Raw genomic sequence first — 14222 nt, forward strand, 5'->3', positions numbered from 1 at the left:
GTTACCGCATGCACTTAAAAGAATATATAGGACTGACTGTCCATGAAAGCCATGTAAAGAGGCTCAGCATTCATTAGTCACTAGGAAAATGCAAATGAAAACCCCATGGAGATAGTACTTCACAGCCAGTAGCACAACTAAGATAAAAAATGTAATAATTGATGAGTACGGGAGCGAATAGAAACCTCATCCATGGCTGATGGGACTATGAAATAGTGCAGCCTCTATGGAAAACAGTTTGGCATGTCTTTAAAATGCTAAACCTACAGTTACCATATGATTCATCAAGTCCATTTCTTGAATTGAAAACCTATGTCCATGTAAAGAACAGATGTCATGTGTAATAATTCACAACATGTGACTGGATAAACAAATTGGGGTATAGTCATACAATGGAATTCTACTCAGCAATAAAATGTAACAAACTAATGATTACTCAACTGCTTGGTTAAATCTCAAAAGCATTCTAAGTCAAAGAAGTCAGACACAAAAGGGTACACACTCGGTGACTCCCGTATATGCCATTCTAAAACACGATGTATCATGACAGCAGATAAGACCCTGGTTGTCTGCGGCTGGGGATGGGAGAGCAATGGACTGCAAACAGGACCACAGTGGAACCACTGGGAACCATCTGTCTGTTGATGGTGGTGGTTCCATGAATATTTATTTGCTAAGCACTTTAAATGGACCCAGTTTGCTCTGTAAATTGTACCTCAGTAAAGCTGATTTTAAGAAATACTTGGAAAACCATGGATTTTGGGAAAACAAATCTTCAGCTCCAAGTGAATGCTAACAAGTTATACTCATCATTGTTGGTTTTAAAAACTGCAGGCAGCTGACTAGGAGGTACCCCATCTGCTGAGCCCTTTACTGCGTTAGGTTATTTCTATCTATAACCTTATGAGGAACATAGTATTCTCCCCCCTCTAGTTAAGGGAACTAGAGTTTGGAATTTTTAAGTAATTTGCCCAAATTCACATAGCTAGTAATGGTGGAGCTTCAATTAAAAATAACTAGCAAGTGTGTGGCTGTTGTCAATACTATAATGCCTGGTACATGGCATGGAGTCTTATAAAAACAGCTATTCTAATTGAAAAAGTAAATATGCCCTACCATCGTTATTCTTTCCAGAGACAAAAGTCACTCAGAGCTCCCTTGAATACTGTCCTGTCTTCCTCTGTCATTGTGTTGATGATGTAATAACTTAAAATGCAATGGCTACTAAGTTGAAATTAGAATTTGAAGGGAAGAAAGTAATTAAGTTTAAAACGTCATGTGGCATGTGAGTTACACACACCATCTCATTTAAATTTCATGGTAAATCTGTTCATGTGTATTAAATTCCACTTCATGAGCTCAAAGTGACCTGTCCCACGTTGCACAATAAGAAAGAGGGGTCAGGGTTCAAACCCAGATCACTTTGGCTCCATAATCCAGAGACTGCACTATTTTCTGAAACTCCTTGCTGCTTCCACATCTAGCTAAGGATATTGGCGGTTTACTAAGAGGAAAAGCCCTGAGGAATTAAAGAAAACCCAGCATCACAATGTCCAAAGCTATAGGCACATGGGGGGTCAAAGTATCTTCTTAACATTCATCCCTTCATTAAGCATACACTGATGAAACCCATGGCATTGGCTTTCCTGTTACATTGCAGGAAGTGAAAAAAATTGCTTTAGTTAACTTTGTCCTTAGCTGAGTTCCAAACTATGTTGCTAGTGTCTCAGCAGCTGTACAGGAATCAGGTAAAAATAAAGTAATGGTGTATAAAAACAGCTATTGGTTGCAGTTGGCAAGTTACTCCGAGAATAAGATGAATTTAAGAGGTGGATGGCAAGGGAATAGAGATTCCACAGATTCTGGGCTTCAAACAGTTTGAAAGACCAACTGCTTTTACGTCCATTAGCAATTACATTTTAGATATTTTTATTGGCTAAGTTCCCTCATCACACAGTCCTATGGAAAAAGATTCGATTTAGGGTGTATCACCTTATAAATAAATGAATTCTACCCTGTCTGCCTGCTATGCATTGAATTGTGTCCTCCGAAAACTCATGCTTTGAAGTTATATCCCCCAGGACGAGCATGCAGCCTTTTTTGGAGAAAGGGTCTTTACAGAGGTAATCAAGTTAAAATGAAGTCATTAGATCACCCATCCAATACCTCTGTTGTCCTTACTTTTTAAAAAAGGGAAAATGTGGACACAGATACACGTAGAGTACAGATGATGTGAAGACACAGATAGAAGACAGGCCTACAAGTGAAGGAGACAGACCTGTAACACATCCTTCGCTCACAGCCCTCAGAAGGAAGCAATGCTACCAACACCCTGATTATGGGCATATAGCCTCCAGAACTGTGAGACAATACGTTTGGTTTTTAAGCCCACACTCTGTGGTGGTTGTTACAGCAGGTCTAGGAAACTAAGGCACTGCTTTATTTAAAATTGCAGCTACACCACTGGCACTGCCGATCCCCTTTACTTGGTTATTTCTATTTTTTCCATACTGCTTGTCTCCTTTAGTATATGTGCTGCCAAAGTGAGCACAACTTGTCACCTTTAAAAAAATCAATATCTATATCATTTATTATGTGTTCTCCTGCCTCAATGAATTTATCACAAGGAACATTAGTTATCGATGTATCTTCTGTGCCTAATAATCGTGGCAGGCTCATACTTGGCATTCAAGAAATATTTCTCAAGTGTTGAATGAATCAATGAAGAAATCAACATTCATCCAGTGAATCACAAATGGGGAGATGTCATAAATTTATCACCAACCAATAAGTAAAGACATAGTCATCTTTTAGCAAAGAGGAAGGGGAGAGGATAGTCCTTGGATAATGAAGACACCGCACTTGGCACATGGAGATACATCCTAACAGACAAACCACAATGTACATAAGGGGTGGTATACATGGAAGTGGGTAATCAGAGTCTAAAATGTGCATGCAAGACCAAAGGAATGAAAATAACCGAGACCACTTTGAAGAACAACAAAAAGTGTTTTGACCTACTACTTGTCAAGGCTCACCGTAATGCTGTAAGAATAAGACAGTGATGTATTGGCCTAGGGTAATTCACCAGGAGTTGGCAAACAATAGAGCATAGTGCACATCTGTCCTGCTGTCTACTATATCCCCCCCACTATGTTATGAAAAATTTCACCCATACACAAAGGTTGTAAGAATTTTACAGTTATCACTGATAATCCGAAATTGAAGACATCTGCTGGATTTCACCTATTATTTGCATTATTGCACTGGATTTGCAAAAGCAATAGTCAGTAAAACTGTTGCCGCTCGTTATGCATCAAGGAAATGGTACTAGAGTTGATTAATTAGTAGCTATGTTGTTCTTCATGACCACATTCACAGTTTTAAGAAATATGACATATTTCGTTTCAGAATGTCCTTAATGGAGCATTAAAAAAGAATTTTATTCAATCTGAACTTTTGATTACCTGTCTTATAATTTCTGTGTAACAAATATTCTACAATTTATAAGTTGTTGTCTCCGGAAAGAGCACTTGTGTGATCATTAGATTTGGAAGCTCAACTTTGCATGAAAGAAAGTTCATGCAAAATAAATGACAGCATTGCTTGGCAATATAAAATTAGGCTTCAAATGAAAAATAGAATTTTGGAAAAGGTGCATCTGCCACTGTGAATGTCACCACTTCCAAATACTGAAGACTAATGATGATATTGATGAATATGAATATTCATGTTGTAAAATGAAATGTGTCAACATTCGGGGAATCTGCATAGGCCATTGAACCCATAGTTTTGCAAATAACCGGTGTATAATGTTACAAAATCATGCACGAAACAATGATTTAAAGTGTGAGTTAGACCAACAGATTGTAATATAATACAGCAAAAAAAATTTGCCCGTGTAAAAAAAATAAAGACCCTCGCCCAAGAGTGGAATAGGGAGGCCCTGTAAGGGGAGCTCTCACTGCTACGTGGATGGCAAAGCTCTACCAGAAGAGCCCCTTGGTTATAACATCTCCCCAAACTCCCAGAAAAGAGTCTCCCCTTTTCTGCTGGGGACTCGCAGCACAGCTGTCCATGGCTGCATGTCCTGGGTGGCAATTCTCTCTTTTCCCCCAAATAAACCTTTTTTTTGGGGGTGTTGGAGGAATACCTAGTAGACTTTTTGTTAAAGGTCAACACCTGTATGATCTCAGATTGTACACTGCAACTACATTATCCCTTGTTCAGCTTGTACTATCTAAGAGCAATATCCACAGTTACCAGATAAGTATATTAAACTACCCTGTCCTTTTCCAACTGCATACTTGGGTGTGTCCACATTTCCTTTATACAATTCCACAAAGACAACATGGTGATTGAATGCAGAAACAAATATGAGAATCCAGCTGGTTGCTATTAAGCCTGGCATTTAAAAGATTGTCTTCCAGGCCAATGGAAATGTTGTAAATCTGTATGAGATGATTGTTGAAAAACTATCAAATTACTCAAAATTTTTTAGGTTAAAACATCGCTCTTTTTATAGGAGACTTATTGAGGTATAATGTCTATATTCCATAAAATTCATCATTTTAAAGTGTATCATTGTATCACTTTCAGCATAATCGTTCCCCTTTTAATTATGGATGACACATTTCAAGACCCCCAATGGATGCCTGAAACCTCAGATAGTACTGAACCATACATATATATTCACTTAAAGGAAGAACTTTATGGCTTTTCTTTGGTGTATCAGAATTGCCAGCATCACTATTCTTGTACTTTGGAGCCATAATTAAGTAAAACGAGGGTCGCTTGAACAAAACCACTGCAGTACCGCTGCAGTCTACCTGATAACCCAGGTGACAAATATACAGGGATAGTATATAGTGTGTGTACATTGGAGAAAGGCATAATTTATGTCCTGGGTGAAACAGTACATAATGTCACAGGATTTCATCATGCTTCTCAGAACATCGTGCATTTTAAAACTTACAATTTATTTCGTGGAATTTTCCATGTAATAATTTTGGACCAAAGTTGACCATGGAAAGTGAGAAAATACGGATCAAGGGGACCCTGGTATTCACACAGTTGTGCAAATATCACTACTGTGAGATTCCAGAACATTATCACCACTCCAAAGTGAAACCCTGTCACCATTCACAGTAACTCCATTCCTTCCCCTACCCCTGGCTACCATTATTCTACTTTGTGTGTTTATGAATGTACCCCAGAGAAGACATACGCCCTCATGGTTTTCTTCATAGTATTACTCCTTCTTGTGAAATTTTCCATAGAATGACCCCTCATCTCCTCCAGACACTCTACCTAAGTCATCATCTTTCACATATGCCTGCCTCCCCACCAAATAGACAGGCACATACACCCTCGTTTTTACTTTCTCCAGATATTCAGATCACCCCCAATAATCAATCTCTACCGCACCACATACACTCTCAAACTCCAACAAAGGGCCATCTTCCTTATTCCACTCTTAGTGTCACTGAACATCTCTGTGGGGACAGCGACAGGAAGAGCAGGGCTAAGAGTCTCCTTACACCGTTTCAAACCCTGTCACAGGACCTCGCCCAGGCTGAGGAAAACAGAGACCGCCACAAGAACCAGTGGAGCTCCTAGTGTATAAGAAACTGAGGCCCATGCTCCCACCCTCGCAGTGCTTCTAATCATTATCATTTTGGGTCCTAGATTTGGTCCCCGCCTCCTCCGCCTTTTCTGCCAATTCCTCCAGAGATGACTCCAGGTGTTCACAAATGGAGCTGCCCATGAAATGCTTCACCTACAACATTACCATCCCATCCCATAATGCCCTCCCACCTCGGGCCGCCCCTATTCTGCTTGAAGAAGCTGAGGAAGAGAGAAACGCAGGCCCCTCTCATTTTTAATAACAAACAAGGCGGGAATGGTAGGTCTCCTAATGTTGCAGACCTTGACTTCAGGTTAGGTCTCTGAATGTTAGGTCTCAGTAACTTGACTTAAAGGCAGAGCCACATCTGCTGCCCTGCACTTGCAGAGAGAACCAAACTTGCAATATATCACAAAATGCCACAAAACACCTACTGGCTTGAAGTCAGTCAATGTTTTGTCAAACTAGGCTACCCTGTCAGCATGTCCCCTATAAATCCCTCTTCTCTCCCTCCTCCGGGCCTGCATCTATCCTTTAGACATGCCGCCTGGGAGCAAGCCATCTTTACTCATCCTGATAAACACTTGCTCTCTTACAATAAAAATTTCTTAACTTGAGAGACCATATGTGTTCCTTTACAGGCCGACCTATCATTTGGTGCTGAAACCCAGAGAGGGTTTAGACCAGAGAATGCAAGATATCCCCTTCTCTTACTCTTCTCCCTCCCCCCAGGGTTGATCCACTCTCTGGCTTCCCTCCCGGACCTGCCATAAGGACGCACTCAGGACTTTCTCCCTTTCCTTGCTGACATCCCAGACAACAGTAGGCCAAATTCTTGCCGGGTGAGTGAAACTTACTCTTCGTGTCTCAGGCCTTCTGTCTCTCCCTCATTGTTATAGGGTTCCATGAAGATCCCAGCGCTAGGCCATTAGGTTCCTCTTGCCCCAGGGTACCAGATCCTCCCAGTCTTGGGGACGCCCAGTCTGAGAGGGATGACACGTACTTGTGTTCGTGGGGTTGAACATCGGGATTTGGGACCCCTCAACCTCTATTCTCCCCTTAATAGGAGGCTCCCTCCTCACCTTTCTCACTCCATCTATTGGGACCATGGGACCTCACGTTTGGTCCATGTGAAATCTACATCCCTTGGTTGTCTCCTCCACAACTTATACGCCCTCAGGTTCAACTTACAGGAGATCCGAACCATGTGACTTATCTTTTACTATAACACTGCCTATCTAACTTCTGTCACCACAGGGGAAAATGGTCACAAATTCCCTACGTCCAAGCCTTCTTTACACTTTGAGCTCAACCCTCGATGTTTGACTAAAAGTCTCTACATCACTCCCTAGGGAAAACAAAACAAACAACAAAAATACACTATTGCTTGTGTTCCTGTGGGTCGATTGCAGACCTTAAGCTCCTTTTGAGACAGACAGATGTGTCACTCTGCCAGGACTGATAACTACTCATAACTAACCCCAGTGTCCTACAGCTCCTGTTAATACCTTTATCGTAAGAGCTCTAGTTTTCCTCTTTACTTACAACTGCCCGGGATGCACTTCTCACTCTTAAGGACCGTAGTTTAGTCCCTTCTCTCACCTTTACTTGTTCCACTTCTCATTATCCTTGGGCTAACCCTATTTGGACCTTGCCATGTTAACATTCTCAAGTTTATCTCTTCCAAAATCAAGTTTTAGAATCTGTATTTAAGCTACAGATGACTATTGTGCAAGGCTTCCAGCCCATCTCCATGACGGACTCTATAATCACTTTCTCCCCTTGGGTCAGAAATTAAGTTCCAGTTCAACGCCACTTAATTCAGTCCATAGACGAGGACTCTCAAATTGGGGGAACCAGGCATTCCACTATTGCCCATTCCTCGAGATGAACCAAACTTAACCTTACTAGTCTTCCTGGCTTTCACACAGAGGACAGGACCCCGGCTCCCTTGCATCACAATGGAGGAACCCAGGGAGAAACCTCACATGGCAAGGAAGCCCATCTCTTTCTTAATAGATGTGGGGGCCACTTTCTGTGCCCTCCCCAAATTTTTAGGGGCTACTCATCCCTGCTATTTCTCCATTGGTGGGATTGATGGTATCATAGCACAATGTCGAACCATAGAAACCCTAACAGGCTCACTTCATAACTCGGCTATAACCACTCATTTGTCGTACTCCCCCGTAGGCCCACACTCCAAATACAGTCTCCTTCCATTTTTGTCTGCCCAACCATGGTCCCATCTTTCTCCTTGCTCTCTCCCGCTCTGACACTCCGATAGAGATCCCCTTACAGCCGTCCCTTATGGATCCAGTTCTTTGGGACACGTTCTATGATTACACACGACAGTCCTGTCGAGATCTAGCTCTGTGGTCTATTCTCGTTTCCAAACCAACTCCTATACCCTCTTTCTCACGTCCCCACCCCTTTCCTGAACCCGCTTGCTTCACTGTGCCAGATCTCAAAGACAACAGTCTTTCAAAGGTTTTTGGTTGAGCCCTCGTTTTCACCCAGGTCCTAGCTTCTGTCTAGCCTCTCTCCACCTCACACCGAACACGTCCCTACACTACGTGGATAATCTCCTTTTGTACAGTCAGTCTCACTCTCTCTGCCAGATCTCTACCCTTCTTGTGTCCATCCCTAACATGGACTACCTGCTATCCCCAAGCAAGGCACAAATCTCTACTTCTTCGGTTGTCTACTTGGGTGTCCTTCTCACCTCCACCCACGTGGCTAACATGGCCAACGGTATATCCAAAATTAACTCCATACTGCACCTTGGGCCTCCCCCTTCCTCAGTCCTTTCGAGCTCACGTATGTCAGATCCTTCCTTCCAGACAGCCTTCCAGCTAATAGCTCACCAATGACCGACTACCTCCTAGCCATCAGCCTCATTCGGCAGATCCATAGGGAGTACGCACACCGCATTCTTCCCCGACCCCAAGACACTTCCTCGGTTCCTCTCACATTCCCTAAGCCCCAGGGGACTGGGTCCATCTCAAACACATGAACCTGTCAGACTTACGACAAACGGGAAAGAGCCTTGCCACCATCTTCTCACCACATCCACAGCAGCAATTGCTGGGTCACCCCTCCTGCTTTCATTTGTCTCAGCTGCAAAAATAGCTGAACTGCCTGTCCTGCCACTCCACATGACCGCCCAGGCTCCATGATATGGCACCTCATTTCTTAGCCTCACCTCATTTTGACTTTATAACATCCGCAGGAAAAACCCGGAGACTAATGAACGGTGGTCCCTACCCCTCCCCTTTTCCTCATTGCGTGAACCACACAACTCCAACCTCACTCCAACCCCTTCTCTCCCCATCCAAATCCTCTCGGTTATCTCTACCTTTCCCCTTATCTCTACTTATCCATTTTAGAGCTCCTTTTCTTTGATTCCATCACCTGATTTTCAACCCAAGAAGACTTGAGTCCCATTACTGTCTTTATTATATTACTCTTCCCTCTCATAACACTTTGCATACCATTACCCGTTATCTCTACCCGACTCACAACCTAATTCTTCATCTTCCACACACGCTTGCCTCCCCACCAAGTGTACAGGTACTTACACCCTAGGTTTCCTTTCTCCAGATATTGAGATCACCCCCAATAGTCAATCTCTACCTCTCCCCACATATACTCTCATGCACCAAAAAAGGTCAGTCTCCTTACTCCACTTCTAGTGTCACTGAATATCTCTGTGGGAGTAACGAAAGGAACAGCAGGGCTAGGAGTCTCCTTATATGAATTTCAAACCCTACCACAGGATCTCACCCAGGCCCAGAATCAGAGGCCGTCTCAGGAACCAGTGGCGATCCGAATTTATAGCTAAGAGTGGCTCTTGATTTGTCCCCCTCATAGGGCCTTTAACTATTATCTTTTTTGGTCCTAGCCTTTGGTTTTTGCCTCTTCCACCTTTTCACCCAATTCCTGCAGAGCTGACTGCAGGTGTGCAGAAATGGAGCTGTCCATAAAATGCTTCACCTACAACATTACCAGCCCCTTCCACAATGTCTCCCTCCTCTCGCTGCCTTTATTCAGCCTGAAGAAACTACAGAAGAGAGACGCAAAGGCCCCTCTACTTTTTAATAACAAACAAGGCTGGAAGGGTAGGTCTCTGAATGTTAGAGACCTTCATTTAATGTTAGGTCCCTGAATGTTAGGTCTCAGAGACCTTGACTTACAGACAGAGCCATGTTGGCTGGCCTACACCTGCAGCAGAGCCAAGCTTGTGACAACAAAAAACACCACAAAAGAGCTACTGTCTTGCTCTTCATGTTCAAACAATGCTATCCTGTCTGCACAGCCCCTATAAGAACCTCCTCACCCCCTCCTCAGGACTGGAAGTCTCCTTTAGACATGCAGTCCGGGTTGTAGCCATCTTTTGCAGAGCCCATATAGTGACGCTCTCTTGCAATAAAGCTTTCTTAACTTGCCTGACATTGTGCATTCCATTTCCGGCCAACCTATCAAATAATACAAGTGATTCTCAAGTGACTTTTACATAAATAATGTTGTAATAACATTGGTTTGGAATGTTTGGTTGAAATAAACTCTACACTTGGGAGCTGAGTTTTTTTCAATGTAAGGAAATATGCCACCCAATTTTTGCCTTCAATTTAGAAAATATGTCTTTGCCTATATAATCGCTTATGAAATTGACTATTTCATTGTCTGACTCTATTGCCAAAAAGCTTTCTTGGTGATTTAGCATTACAGTTGATAACCTATAATATGGAATGTATATGATTCTCTTTCATATCTATATCTATGTACCTACCTATCTATCTATCTATCATCTATCTATCTATGTGTGTGTATCTGACATATAGATATCCACACATACATGTGTATATACTCATAAACACACAAAAGAATGTAAAGAAAAATATATCCACACTTATTTGTCTTGGTCATAGTTTTATGGTTCTAACAGATTATTTGCTATATATTGCAAACAAAATATCTCCAAATATGTGGTAAAAGATCATAGGTTTACAATGAAGAACTAACTATATGTGTCTGTCTCAATCTTGCCCTTCCTGTAAAAGTGCAACCCATGCCCTCCATCAGTTTTTCTTCTTTAGTTCCTCGAGTGGGTAATGTTTACTCTCCAAATACTGCTTCTGTATCTAAATGTTATTGTGCAATTGATGTTATATTTTAACTATTGCCTTCCTAATTGTCTTCCTAATATGATAGATAAGGATGATCTCCCTTACATCCCCTATCTACTTCTTCTGCTAATTTATTTAGTCACTACTCTGATTTGTCAACTGTGCAAATTCAAACAAGATACGTACACCTGCATTTCTTATCCCACAAACCAGAGCCAATGTCTCTTGACTTCACATTTCGTTAAGATGAAGACACCTGTACAGCTCAGGAGGAGGCTGATGGTCAGTAGGTACATGAGTTTTCTCCCTACCCAAGAAGGGTGCTAGAATTCCATTCCCTACTCTGTAGGTCCGTTGCTGTGACTCCTGTGCCCCACAAAAAGGAAGTTTTCTCATGAAATTTAAATAAATTATCCGTCTTTCATGAATTTACCACATCTGGAATATTTTTCTAAGCTCTCAATAATTATATATTCTATTGAATCTGATTTTTATCTCTGGACCACATTTTCCAAAAATCTTCTTATCTTCTACTGGTTTTCTTGGTACTTATACTACCTCATTTCAGTATTTCTTGGATTCCTTGGTGTCTTCTCAAATTCTTACATTTGACATACATTTATACATGTAATTAGCTTCTAATATTTTAATATTTTAGATTTAGAGAAGAGCTATGAAAATAGTACACAGTGCCCTTATTTCCGTTAGCTAGAATCTCCTAATGTTAGCATGATCAAAATTAAGAAATAAACACTTTACCAGAGGGTAAGGGGGGAGGGGAGCTGTAGATAAGGGTAAAAGGGATCAAATATATGGTGATGAAAGGTGAACACAATGGAATTTATAGATGATGTAATACAGAATTGTACACCTGAAATCTATGTAACTATACTAACAATTGTCACCCCAACAAGCTTCAATTAAAAAAAAAGAAATAAACATTGGTACAATACTATTTTCTAAACTCGAGACTTTATTTGGATTTCACCAGTTTTCCCTAAAGTGTTGTCTTTCTGTTTCAAGATACAATCCAATCCAATCTTTGATTGCCATAGTTCTCCAATCTGTAATAGTTCCTCAGATTTTCCTTGACTTTCATGACTTTGACACATGTTAAGCGTAATTCTAGGCTATTTTATAGGAAGCTCCTCAATTTTGATTTTGTCTGATATATCCTTATAAGTAGAATAAAGTCATGGGTTTTTGAGATGAATATCAGAGAGGTGACATGCCCTTCTCACTGCACAATTTCAGGGAGTACATGATGTAAATATATATTACTGGTTATGTTAAACTTGGTCATTTTGTTAAGGTAATGTCCACCATGTGTTTTCATTGAGAAGTTCCTTTTTCTCCCTTGATAAATAATATATACTGGAGATACTTTAAGACTGAAAGATACTATTTTTCCTTAAATTTTTGGCCTCCTGATTTTTTTGTTAAATCTTATCCAGATATAATTTCCTTCAAGGCAGGATGCTGATCCTCTTAGTAATTCAAGTACTTCCCTGCCCCTCAACTAAGGATAGATTGTCTTGTTCTCTTCTCCAGCTGCAATCTCTTTTCATTAGTGTTCTAAGAGCAAAGTGTTTGGTTCCCCTGCCCCACAGATCAAGGCTCCTATTCCAAACAGGAGATAGAGGGAAAGTGTTCCAGTGGAGTTCAATGCTGCTCCCACAGTGGCATTCTTCCCCATCTAGATTTTCACCAGGAGAGGCATGTCTTAGGATTCTCCAGCTCTTCTGTGAGTGCCTCTGTGGGGACAGAGCCAGGAGTGCAGTTTCTAGGCTCTCGGCCTCACGTGGAAAGGTGCTGGCTCAGGTAGTAAATGGCCATCAACTGTGATTGCATGGCCATCAGCTATGGCTAGTTGGCCGTCAGCTATAACCATTGAGCCATTGGCCACTAATATAACTGCCGCAGCTGCGCTGGGGAGTCGAGGGGAGTCGAGGAGAGTCAGTCGATTGGCAGAAAAGCGGACAGCAGGTTGCACATTGTGTGAATCCAGCCTCCAGCGAGAATATAGTGGTATGATTCCCCTACCTATGGCTCCGTGGGTGTTCCTTTTTGGCCTCGCCATATCCTGTGTTATGTGGGGAGTGGGAGCTGAGACCCCACAGGCCGCCCCACACGACACATTGCGCAGCGAGCAGGGTCTCCCACATGACAGCTTCCCAGGGTTCATGGAGAAAAAAACCCATGCGAAAGGATGCAGATTTCATTTCCCTGTGATTTGTTCCCTAGTTCTGATGTCTCATCTCATTATTTTCAGAATCACTCATATTCTTTCACTTATATTCAAATATCTGATTGTATACACTTAAGAATAAAGAAATGAAAATATTTATTGCAAGCTCTATCTGTGGAGAAGGGGCTTGTGGATGGCAGGCCCTGCTTCAGCATGAGATTTTAAGACATAAGACAAAATTCCTTTCAGACCCTTTTTTCCTTTACTTTGCCTTCCACAGTATTAGAAATTATGTTTTTACAATATAAGTTTTGCCCTATTCCACTCCTACTAAATAATCTTTTCATAGCTCTCTGTTGTCTCCAGGTTAAAACTCAGACTCCGTGCCAGGTCCAGTTTTCCCTGACTCTAGCCCTTTCCCCATGCGTCATTCACCCTAACGAGAACAGTCCCAGGTTACTTTTTTGCTTGATTATAAATTTCCTGAGTAAAAGTACATAGTGTAATTCCTTACTGTAATTTTCATGTCCAATAAAGTGCCTGATATATGGTTGGTTCTCAATAAATTCTGTCTGCTTCCCAAAAAATACTCCATCTTGATCCCTCCAAATGTTGTCTCCATCTACCAAAAACAACTATTATGATCATCACCTTCCAATCCCAGTGTCACCTCTTTCCTGATCTAATCTTATTGTGACAGTATTAGGTGCTCCCTACATGATATTTGTGACACTTTTATCATGCTATAATAACATATTTACCTTTAAGTCTTCCCTACTGCATCTAGGATGGAGTTAGGGCACATTTTTCTTGATCTTAATAATTACTATATCAAACTGAAATCCTTACACCCAAACGCTAAGATTTTGGATCCTAAAACCAAAGTCACATTGTGTCCCAAGTGTCCTTTTTCCAGTCCTTTCCATCTCACTGAGGAGCAACGCTCAACTTTATCTATCTTCCCTCTTTGGTTCTGAGCTGAGCCAGGCTACACTATAGTGTTTCTCTCTATGGCATAGATTCTTAGTTTGGACTGGTGACCTTCTGTGCACCCCTATAAGACCATATCCCTTCCCTGAATACGAACCTAGGAAACAAGTCCACTTACATGTTCATTCATACCATACCTCCTTCCAGGTTACAGAACTCTATAGAGAATCAAAGTGGCCTCAGCCCACGTCCGTGACTCCCAAGAACTGACCTCTGCTTGGGTTTCATCTCACTCCCTGTGCTTCATGGACCTGGATTAATGTTAGATGCCAGCTGTAGCTACATTAAAGCT

The sequence above is a fragment of the Rhinolophus sinicus genome, chromosome 4 (assembly GCF_057876585.1).
Source record: "Rhinolophus sinicus isolate RSI-liver-muscle chromosome 4, RSI-T2T, whole genome shotgun sequence".
Lineage (NCBI taxonomy): Eukaryota > Metazoa > Chordata > Mammalia > Chiroptera > Rhinolophidae > Rhinolophus > Rhinolophus sinicus.